We start from the raw sequence: 12,233 nt of genomic DNA on the forward strand, positions 1-12,233 counted from the left end.
GCTGCCACGCCCACACTTTTGAAAAATGTTTTGATATTTTTTCATTTTTGTATTAGTCTTGTAAATTTCTATCTATTTGCCAAAAAACTTTTGGCCACGCCCACTCTAACTCCCACAAACCGCCAAAAACTGTCCTTCGCACTTACACTAGCTGAGTAACGGGTATCAGATAGTCGGGAAACTCGACTATAGCGTTCTCTCTTGTTCTTATTAGCAATGTTTTGTCTCAAATCATTTTTGTGTAATGACAGAATAAATAAAAAAAATTTATGTTGAAATACGTTATTTTTTGTTTGTTTTATGTTTAACTTTCTTAGAAAGAAAAATAATTTTTTTTTTGTTTTGCTTTTTTTTCTTGTGGTTGATTAGACCTTTTCTTAAGTGAAATGAAACGTTTCATTGATTATATATTTTAAGTCTATCCTTATGTACTTTTTGTTTCTTTTGCTTTGTATCTCTAATTACTATGTTATCTCTCTCTTCTATGGTTTCTACAGTATAAGGACCTAACTATACTGGATGTAACTCATGACCCGTTTCGTTCCTTAGTATAACTTTAACTCCTATCTTTAATTGAAAATCTGAAGTTTTCTTATCATAAAGTTGTTTTCTATAAGACTTCGCTTTTTCTAACATAAGTCTAGCTCTTTTATATGCAATTTCTAATCTAAATTTTATTTCCTTAGAGTATCTATTCTATCTGTTTTATTAAAATTTGCGAACTGCCTTGGTAATCTTCCAAAGACTAGTTCATATGGACAGTAATCATGCATGACTGATGGTGTTGTGTTGAAACAATATGTAAAATATTGTATCCAAAAGTCCCAATCAGTTTTATCTGCAGAGATGTATGAACGAATGTATTCATTGAATGTTCTATGACTTCGTTCTATTGTCCCTAAAGTTTGGTGATGATAGGTAGATAATAGGTTTTCTATCTTCATGTATTTGCACATATCTAAAATTACTTTATTATAGTATAAAATTTTCGAATATAGCTCTTGCGACAGTATTTGCGCTTTTGTTTGCAACCGGTATGGTTACTAGATACTTCGTTAAATCACATATAAGTGTGACGATGTATTCGTTGCCATATTCTGATTTCGGTAGTGGACCTACTGTGTCCACTATCACTATATTAAAAGCATTTGTTGGGCTTTCTGTGTGAGTCATTGGGGTCTTTGTATGTGTCGTTGTTTTCGACATTTGGCATTTATGACAACTACGTATGTACTCTTTTATATGACGAGTCATATTTTCCCAATAATAGTGTCTTTTTATTTTCGCTAGCGTTCTTGTAATGCCTGCAAGACCTCCTTGAATTGGATCGTCATGATATGTAGACAGTATTGATTGTATCTCTTTTTCAGTTTTTATAATGGTCACCGGCTGGAGTAGCGCTACTCTTAATGATTTTAATTTTATATTGCCCGTATTTTTGAAATTACCTATTGAAATGGTTTCAAAGATTTTTTCACTCGGTAACAATTTGAGTTGGCTGATTTTTAGTATACCGGCTTGCATTTCAAGCCTTTGGAAGAACTGACCTAAATCAAAAATTCCATTGGTATATAAATCGTCAATTCATCAATTCTTGCAATAACTTTATTTCCTCGTTTTAGTAAACAAATAGATTCAGTTATTCGCAAGGTCACTACTTTTCGTACTTCATCATTTGTTATGACTTCGTGTACGTTGGGCTTAGATACATTTTGGATACTTTACCTAGGCAATAGTTCCTTATTTGTTACTGTACAGTTTTTATCTTGTCTACTTTGTTGCCTGGTAGTGACTTTAAGGACTTTATGTTGCATGTCTTTGAGTTCTGTTATATTTGCGTCTTATCTTTCCCCTTTAGGTATTCTACAGTGAAGTCGTATTCTTCAAGCTCTAACCGCATGCGAGTTAATTTAGAACTGGGATTAGTCATAGAAATAGGTACGTTAAAGGTCTGTGGTCCGTTTTAATGGTGAAATGTTTGCCATAAATATATGGTCTAAAATGGGTAATTGCCCAATGAATTGCCGCTAGTTCTTGTTCCGTGGGGTGCATAATATTTTTTTTAAGGTATTCGAATGCGTTCTGGCATTTGCTTGACCATTCGAAAGAGACATTCTTTTTACATATTCTAGTTATGTGCCGTGAATAGTCGGCGAAGATCCTTATAAATCGACGATAAAAGTTGCAGAACGCTACAAATCGTCTTGCGCTGTTCGCATCATGAGGGACAGGATAATTTTTGATGACGTCATATTTCTTGTCATTTGGCAATACTTCTTTGTCTGTGCATTTGTGACCTAGGAATGTCACTTCGTGCATGAAAAATTAACATTTTTCTGGATGCAACTTTAGGTTATATTTCTTACATACATTAAAAACGTCAGTTAAGTTTTTAATCATGTGTTTTTCTGAACTTCCTATCACCATTACGTCATCCATATAAAGGAATGCCTGAGAGGGTTCTAAACCCGAGAATGATATAGTCATCATCCTCTGAAATGAATTATGTGCTATTTTAAGACCAAATGGTAATCGCGTGAAGCGATATGAGCCATTGCTCGTTGAAAAAGATGTTATATTCCTTGAGTTTTCCTCAAGTTCTATTTGGTGGAAACCTGACATCAAGTCAATGCATGAAAAGTATTTAGCTCGACCTAGTTGATCTAAAATGTCATCAATTCTAGGGAGTGGAAATTTGTCAGAAAGTAGTTTTTTATTTATTTGACGATAGTCAATTACTAATCGCCATTTCTTTTCTTGTGAATTTGGTAATGATTTTTTCGGAACTAACAAGAGTGGGCTGTTATACTCGGATACAGACGGTTCGACGATTTTGTCGCTAATTAATTTTCCTACTTGTTTTTGAATTTCTTCAATATGGCTATGCGGGCTTCTGTAGTTTTTTATATAAATGGGTTCATCATCTTTAAGTCTTAATGTTTGTTTATTAAAGTTGTTTGTTGATATTGGTTCGGTTTCCAGTCCGAACACATCACTATACTGTGTGCATAATTCAGTTAATTGATTTTTGAATTGGTCTGGAAAATTTTTCTTTAGTTTTGAAAGTACTTGTTCGCTTCTATTTTTATACCCGTTACTCGTAGAGTAAAAGGGTATACTAGATTCGTTGAAAAGTATGTAACAGGCAGAAGGAAGCGTTTCCGACCATATAAAGTATATATATTCTTGATCAGGATCTATAGCCAAGTCGATCTGGCCATGTCCGTCTGTCCGTCCGTCTGTCCGTCCGTCCGTCTGTCCGTCCGTCTGTCTGTCCGTCTGTCCGTATGAACGTCGAGATCTCAGGAACTACAAAAGCTAGAAAGTTGAGATTGAGTATACAGACTCCAGTGCCATAGACGCAGCGCAAGTTTGTCGATTCATGTTGCCACGCCCACTCTAACGCCCACAAACCGCCCAAAACTTCCACGCCCACATTTTTGAAAAATGTTTTAATATTTTTTAATTTTTGTATTGGTCTTCTAAATTTCTATCGATGTGCCAAAAAACTTTTTGCCACGCCCACTCTAACGCCCACAAACCGCCCAAAGCTGCCACGCCCACACTTTTGAAAAATGTTTTGATATATTTTCATTTTTATATTGGTCTTTTAAATTTCTATCGATTTGCCAAAAAACTTTTTGCCACGCCCACTCTAACGCCCACAAACCGCCCAAAGCTGCCACGCCCACACTTTTAAAAAATGTTTTGATATTTTTTCATTTTTGTATTAGTTTTGTAAATTTCTATCGATTTGCAAAAAAACTTTCTGTCACGCCCACCCTAACGCCCACAAATTGCCAAAACTGTCAGTGTTTAAGACTCTACTTCGCACTTCCACCAGCTGAGTAACGGGTATCAGATAGTCGGGGAACTCGACTATAGCGTTCTCTCTTGTTTTCTATCGATTTACCAACAAACTTTTTGCCACGCCCACTCTAACGCCCTCAAACCGCCCAAAGCTGCTACGCCCACACTTTTGAAAAATGTTTTGATATTTTGTCATTTTTGTATTGGTCTTGTAAATTTCTATCGATTTGCCAAAAAACTTTCTGCCACGCCCACTGTAACGCCTACAAACCGCCAAAAACTGCGTTTAAGACTCTCCTTCTCTCTTCCACTAGCTGAGTAACGGGTATCAGATAGTCGGGGAACTCGACTATAGCGTTCTCTCTTGTTTTAGATGCCAGCGTGACGTTTAAGTCTCTTCAGTACTTAACAGGGTCTCAAATTGAGGAAGCGATACATAAGGAATTCGATCGTGCCGAATTGGCTAAACGCAACCAGGGACATTTGCCTTTCCCCAACGACATCTTCAAACACCAGCAAAGTTTTTAATAGGGTAAAAACTATTTTTTATTAATTATTGTGAAATTGTATCGACGAAAGCATTTCTTGTTTTTTATTTGATAGGCGTCTCATTTTTTTCACAGTATTTTTATAAGATTTCACAAAAGCTTTGCTGGCGTAAACCAAAAATAGAAAACATGCCAGGTGCGTCAGATGGATAGGAGAGACACGGAAAGATTGGATATAAATACATTTAATAAGCATTTTTTTTCCAATAATCCTAATTACACTATTCAATTAAATAAAATAAAATAAAACGTGTCTTTTTCTCAATTCATAATAATACCATTTGCTCTTAATTGGAGACAAAATTGTTTTTACCTATATGAGACCAAATCGTTATCAAGGGCGACCGCTATGGTCCGGGGAAAAGACCGTTGTTAAAGCAAGACCAAAAAAAGCTAAGCCACGCGTTCCATAAATAATACCATTTGGTCTTAACTTAAGATAATTTGTTATTACGTACGTACATATATGAGACTAAATGGTTTTTAAAATGCAACCAATGCGTCTTGAGATGAGACCGATTGTTCTTAAAATACAAGACCGGTTTGTTCTCAGTGTAAGAACAAATCCGTTCTTAAAATGATACCATAAGTTCTTATAATGATACCAAACGGTCTAAAGCTGTTGCTAAGACTCAAATTGACACGTTTTCAGACACATTTAGACACATTAATGAACCAATTAAAGAACCAAATCCCAAAATCCTTCGATGCCGGCCACAACTTTAAAGTAATCTATAATCTTTTAAAGTAATATATAAAAAAGGGCCTCAAAACGTAATTGCCGATGCACTTAGTCGATCAGACTTTGACGATCTGTCAGTGCTCGGATGGCTCAAGGATGGCCAGGAGTCGTCTCAGATATTTATTTGATTCAGGGGGGGTTGCTGGAAGAGAATCCGACCCGGGTCCCAGAGGAGAAGACGAGAGAATTATACAATAATTGGGTCTTTATTCGTGAATAAAACAAAGTATTCACCGTCGCTTCAGATGGGCTGCAGTCCTCGTGACGAGATCGGCGGCTGGTTGGCTCGGGCGCGTCTGGTCTCGTCCCTGGAGGGATACAGCTCTGCGATAGATACGTGTGGGTGCCGGACTCCCGAGATGGCCGCTTACACGGTCGTCGAGTCACGTCGCCGATAGTTTCCCCACTGCCTGTGAACGAGAGATAGTTGGAAGAGACCGCTCCGGTCTGTCAGTTAACAGTTTAGAGGCCGGTTAGGTCTGCCAACGGTGAGAACAGTTTGAGACCCATTGGGTCTGCTAATGGTGAGAATGGTTTAGAGGCCGATCAGGTCTGCTATTGATGAGAACAGTTAAGAGGCCGATTAGGTCTGCTATTTGTGAGAACAGTTTAGAGGCCGATTAGGTCTGCTAAGTATGAAAAGAGTTGTAGAAGCCGATTAGGTCTGCTAAGTATGAGACGAGTTGTAGAGGCCGATTAGATCTGCTAGGTATGAGAAGAGTTGTAGAGCCCGATTAGGTCTGCTAAGTATGAGAAGAGTTGTAGAGGCCGATAAGGTCTGCTAAGGATGAGGAGAGTTTAGAGGCCGATGAGGTCTGCCAAGAATGGGAACAGTTTAGAGGCCGATGAGGTCTGCTTATATGAGTAGAGTTTAGAGTTAAAAAAAAAATAGTTAAAAAATATCATAACATTGTGACATGCATGACAGCTTTGGGCGGTTTGTGGGCGTGGCAACATGGGCAACAAACTTGAGCTGGGTCTATGTCTCTGGAGTCTGCATGCCTAGTCTCAGCTTCCTAGCTTTTATAGTTCCTTAGATCTCGATGTTCATACGGACAAGGATAGATTGACTCGGTTATTCATCCTGATCAAGAATATCGTCGGAAGCGATTACTTCTGCCTGTTACATATTTTTCAACCAGTAACGGTTACTCTACCAGTAACGGGTATAAAAATAACTTTTCAGCGGCGAGTTTCAGCCTTGTTTTTGATGCACAAAGACAAGAGCCCTCAGAGCGACGCGTCGCTGAGTTTTTAGAGGTGGCAAGAACTTTCTCGAAGACTGTGGTAGATATGTACATATGTATGTATGCAAGGCTTGTGATTTGCAACGCCAACACTTTTGAAAAATGTTTTCATTTTTTTTTCTAGTTTTATTAGTCTTGCAAATTTCTATCGATTTGCCAAAAATGTTTTTGCCACGCCCACTAACGCCCACAAACCGTCAAAACTGTCAGTGTTAAAGAGTCCTTTGCACTTTCACTAGCTGAGTAACGGGTATCAGATAGTCGGGGATCTCGACTATAGCGTTTTTTCTTGTTTTGAACTTGGAACTGTTGGAAAAATACGTGGCAAAAGCTCTTTAAAAGATCGTCTGCAAATACGGCGATTATTTCGTTGAAATCAAACGATGGTTTAAGGTATTTCTTTCTGATCTTATGTTTGAATGAAGATACTGTTGTAAAACTTGTCTGAGCGTCCAATTTAAAAATGAGCTGAATTTTAAAATCGTTAAGAGGTTTTTTGGATGTTGGGCATTTAAAATTAGTTTCTGGAATCGATTCGTTATGATTGAAGCTAGCGTTTTGTGACGCGCCAAAACGCGCACATAGTATTATAAGAGAAAAACCTGAAGTGAACATATTTAGTTAGAACATATATTATATTTGAACGGAAAAACATGAAGTAAATATATTTAGTTAAAACATATAAACATGGAATCAATAAATGAAGTAAAACGCACAACCCGCATTCGAATTCAAGCCAAACCGCTATATAAGGCGCACCCCAGCCCTCTAGAAGGCATTCAGTTCGGCCGGCGATCGGCGGCAAGACCTCCAGGAGGAGGCGCTACCAGGAGCAGGTTCAGCGGTAGGGAATCGACAGAGCCACAGGTGGCGGCCAAGGAGGTGGTAACTAACTAACCATAGTATTACGTCTCATTCTCCGGCTCGGTTCACCGACCCGCGTGTACCATTAGCAGAACTTATCGGCCTCTAAACTCTTCTCATACATAGCAGACCTTATCGGCAGTTTCTATAGATCTGCAGAAAAACTTTTTGCCACGCCCACTCTAATACCTACATACCGCCGAAAGCTGCCACGCCCACACTTTTGAAAAATGTTTGGACATTTTTCACATTTTTGTTAGTGTTTTTAATTTCTCTCGATTTTCAAAATTTTGTTTGCCACGCCCTCTCTAACGCCCACAAACTGCCGTAAACTGTCAGTGTTGAAATTTCTCCTTCGCAATTCCACTAGCTGAATAACAGGTATCAGATAGTCGGAGAACTCGACTATAGCGTTCTCTCTTGTTTCTGTTGCATTCAGTATGACTCAACGAGATAGTTGTACCAAAGATAATTATAATTTTTATAATAAATATAATGCTATAATCCTTTCCCCTGCTTTAGATTCTGACTGGTTTTATGTGTGAATCCTTAAATTCCCATGATCTTACAAAAAAGGTGTACGTGACAATACAGAAGGAAGCGTTTCCGACCATATAAACAATATATATTCTTCATCAGGATTCATAGCCGATTCGAACTGGCCATGTCCGTCTGTTTGAGTTTAGATTAAGCATACAAATTTCTGAGATGCAGCGCAGTTCGTTGACCAATGAAGCCACGCCCGCTCTAACGCCCACAAACCGCCAAAAAAAATGCAGGTTTTACATTTAATGTTAAGAAGTGCGCGGTTCTTCAAACTGGTATTCAGTATCTTGGATTTTACGTAAAAGATGGCAAAACTAAACCGAATCCTAGTAAGATTAGGGTTCTTTCTGTTTTGCCATCACCAACATCTGTGACCCAGGTTTGGCATCTTATTTCAGACAGTTTGTCCCACGGTTCTCAGGCAGATGAAACCGCTCTAGACTTAAAATATTTGCTTGGAGAGTGGAGCATGAGAAAATTTGACAGAAAATTTTTAAACTTTTGACGAATGATCTTGTGCAAATAATCGAACTGAATAATTGAATAATTTAATGATAGCTTAGTGGACGAGCGCAACGTCTATCGAGGTTAAGAGAGCCTAGAGAATTCACAGAACGACCCCATGCTCGTGTGAGATACCCTATCCTGGAATCCTTCGAGCTGCGACAAAGTTTTAAGCCTTGCCGCATTATAAAGGATTAAATACTGGCTTAAAACATGGAGTAAATATCGGAACATATAACCTAACTAAACATTTAGGATATTATTAGTAAAATGGAATAAAATTGGACATGACTTAACTAATATTTAACAGTATTCTACCACCTGGCGGCGCCTTTAAAATTTAATGAAATAATTATGTGAAAAGTAAATATTGACTTAAACATAAGATTTTGGTGTGACGTAAAGAAATGGTAAAATTATCTCAGCTCATTTGCGTAAAAAGTTGCAACGCGAACCCGCTCGACATAATTTATTTAATCCTTCCCTTTTTTTGACTATTTCTTCAACTTTTTTAGGGTCAAACATATCATTTCCACGAGAATCATAACTTGATGTGCACTCACCGCTTGTGTGAAACGCATTCGAAGCAAGCGCTTTCGCCGAGGTTTTGTATTTTAGCTAAAGCGCGTGTTTCACGATAAACAATTTAAGAAACATTCTTTTCATACACAATTAAACACTGCAACTAATCACTTTTCACTCATGGTTGAACTTAAAATAAAATAAATTAAAAATAATAAAGAAAACAATGAACAAAATAATATACAATAGCTTTTCCTATTATTTGTTTTGCCCTTTTTTTGTTTTTCTTTTCTTTTATCCGCCTCTCGACCGATAGACAAAACAAAAAACGAACTTCAAAATACTTGGCTATATGGTGGCTATTATTTGAATTTGAGCTTTTACTGATAAATTTCGACTTCGCTTCTTGAGCTGGTCCGCGACGGTCATCCGATGCGCTAGTTACCTCTCGAAATAAAAGCACGTCCAATCTGTTCAGCTTTACAATGTAAAAGTTTACAGACGCGAATCATACAAAAATACCAACAAAAAAGCAAAGAGGCGCCGGTATTCCGGCAGCGTTAAGGCTGCAGCTGGGTTGTACGGTATTTTGTCCAGATATATGTATATATCCAGTTCGTGGCGATTTTGAGGGTTGATGTTGTTTTTGAATAGATAACGGCAGCAGGTTTCTGCCGTCGCAGAAGATACTTTTGCGTTACAAAAATCATAACTCTTGAACCAGTTGAGATATTTTCATAAATTTTTTTTAAATGAAAGGTAATTTTAATACTTTTCGATTAAGTGGTCACAATATGGTGTGATAAATACTCGAAAATTAATGTTTTTGGAGGCAGTTTTCTCAATTTGTATCCAATTTCGACAAATACTTTTCATTTGTTTTCTCTGAAAATGCTAATATGGTACATATTTATTATTTTAAAAACAAAAAATAAATAAATTTTAAAGAAAAAAAAATTATGTTTTTTTGTTATTTTGTATTTGGTTAATTTTTCATCCATTTTTACCTATTTTTTCCAAATAATTAAAAATAATCATTAAATTTTTTTTTTTAATTTAATATTTTTGAAGAATAGGTAATCATTATACATTTATTTAAAATGATTGATTCGGGTGCGCAGGCACCAGGGTGTTTGCAGACACCCGAATATTTTGAGCGGGTGTTTTTATGTACCCGCGAAGACCGGTGTGAGTTGCACCCGCACTCAAAATTTTTGAGTGTGATCAGTTTGGCAAAAAATGCCACTCTTGCAGTTCTGTGATACATACACCAAAACGCAAAAACATGTGCCCGACCTTTTTCTTGGGTGTTCATTCACCCTTAATATTTTGGACCGTGTCTCGCTTCCACCCATACAATTTTTATAAATACAGAAAAGTATCTGCGGCCGATCCTTGCTTGCGCGTCACTCACCCTAAACTTCTTTGCACAGCAGACACCCGGGTGTTTATGTGCAAGTACAAAAAAACACCCTGGTGGCAAAACACCCGGGCGTTTGTCATTGCTAAAAATAGGGTGTCTCCAAACACCCTGGTGCGGAGACTCCCGGTGTCTAGCGGGTACACTTAGGGTGCCGTTGGCTTGCTGCAGTTCTCTGATCGGTACCCGCGACGTAGGGTGCCGCATTGATTCGGGTGCGCAGGCACCAGGGTGTTTGCAGACACCCGAATATTTTGAGCGGGTGTTTGTATGTACCCGCGATGACCGGTGTGAGTGGCACCCGCACTCAAAATTCTTGAGTGTGATCAGGGTGGCAAAAAATGCCACTCCTGCAGTTCTCTGGTCTGGATTATAAGAGGCAACAACGGCACTCGCGAATATTTTCCTAAGATCACAAACGACTCCGGAAGTCTTCTTTTTAAAAACATCTGGATACTAGGCCCAATAGGCTCATTTAGCTACCATCCACCTCACCACCGAATACATCTTGTGGCCTTTAGTTCAGCAGGTTCACTTGAGAAACGATATAAAGTCATAAGAGACCAAAGTAATTCTTCAATAGTTCCTCGCTTTCATTCTTTTTTGACTAGGTCGAACTTCTACAAGTAGATGATTGGCGGGAAGACTTTTCTTTGAATTTTATTGGACGTCACCAAATTATCTTACCGAAGAATTACCCAGTGATCTAGTGTTTTTTATTTTGTTTGCTCCGAACCTTCACTTTCCTCGCATCTATCCCTAGATGTGTAGCTATAGCCGCGGAAAGCTCCTGCGTCTTGACCAGCGCGTCAAGACCACAGACTTCGAAGACCGACACATTGGAGTCCTCTGTCTTGGCGCGAACCTCGGCAATGCTGCCGAACGCCTAGGCAATACTCTCCCTCATTGTGTAAGCGCTCTTTGCACTTCCCTTGGCCACCTTCAGGAAAAGGCTACCGTTTGAAGTACACATAACGTTGCTAACGCAGCTCCCCAGATCTGCGAGCAAGATCTTTCATTCCTTCTGGTGACCATGGTAATATTCCGATCATGTGCAAGCTTTCTCCGGATTGAGTCGGTTTGCGTTGCGTGCTACTTTTTTTCATACCCTCGGGGTTTGCTGCTCCTTATCGGCGGTGCTCCCGAAGTGTGCACCTTTGGCTGTTTGGGCTGGTCTCGGGGGTATGGGTGTCCCCGTACTCCTGGTTCCTATGTGGCTTCGAGGTGCAACCAGGGTTAAGGATAGGTGACCTTGTGGCTTGTCGCTGTCTCTCAATGCGGAGGCTGCATTTTATGCCTTCTGTCAGGTTGGTAGTACTGCCGACCAAAAAAAAAACCGGATACTCGTAGAAATAAGTATTAATACATTCGTTCTAAAATTTACTCATTCGGCACGCCTTATGAAAGTATTTATATTCTCACTCAAACATTGCATTTTCTCGATACTGGGTATACATACTAGATTAGTTTAAAAAAATGTAACAGGCAAGGAGCGTTTCCGACTGTATAAAGTATACATATTCTTGATCAGGATCAATAGCCAAGTCCTAACGCCCACAATCTGTCCAAAACTGCCACGCATACATTTTTAAAAAAGGTTTTGATATTTTTTCACATGTTTGTAAGTCTGGTAAATTTCTATCAATTTGCCAAAAATCTCTTTGCCACGCCTACTCGAACGCCCACAAGCCGCTAAAAATTGTCAGTGTTAAAATTTCTGCCTCGCACTTTTACCGGGTAACGTGTATCAGAAAGTCGGGGAACTCGACTATGGCATTCTCTATTGTTTTTTCCCAAATTTCTACCGATATTGCAAAAATTGTTAAGATTTCTAGTTCACGCTTTCACTAGCTGACTAACGGGTATATGTTATTCGGGTAACTCGACTATAGCGCAAAAGCATAGGCTCAAAGACTTATTATCATGTAAGGTAGGCATTTTGGGTCATCATCCTAAAGTATAAAGGTTTTACACTGTTCCAATGAAGGCTCAGTTCCTGACTTAACGACAAGTCACGTAGCGAATGCTCA

General features: G+C 38.6%; 1 long non-coding RNA gene across 1 annotated transcript; it reads right to left on the reverse strand.

Moving 5' to 3' along the window:
- Nucleotides 1-5,287: 5,287 nt before the first annotated feature.
- LOC120322041 lies at nucleotides 5,288-8,955 on the reverse strand. Its single transcript, XR_005561833.1, has 2 exons — nucleotides 8,825-8,955; nucleotides 5,288-5,510 (listed from the first exon to the last, which is right to left on the reverse strand). It is a non-coding gene; the product is annotated as an uncharacterized LOC120322041 (long non-coding RNA).
- Between the last annotated feature and the right edge of the window lie 3,278 nt (nucleotides 8,956-12,233).

Source organism: Drosophila yakuba, chromosome 3R (assembly GCF_016746365.2).
Source record: "Drosophila yakuba strain Tai18E2 chromosome 3R, Prin_Dyak_Tai18E2_2.1, whole genome shotgun sequence".
NCBI lineage: Eukaryota > Metazoa > Arthropoda > Insecta > Diptera > Drosophilidae > Drosophila > Drosophila yakuba.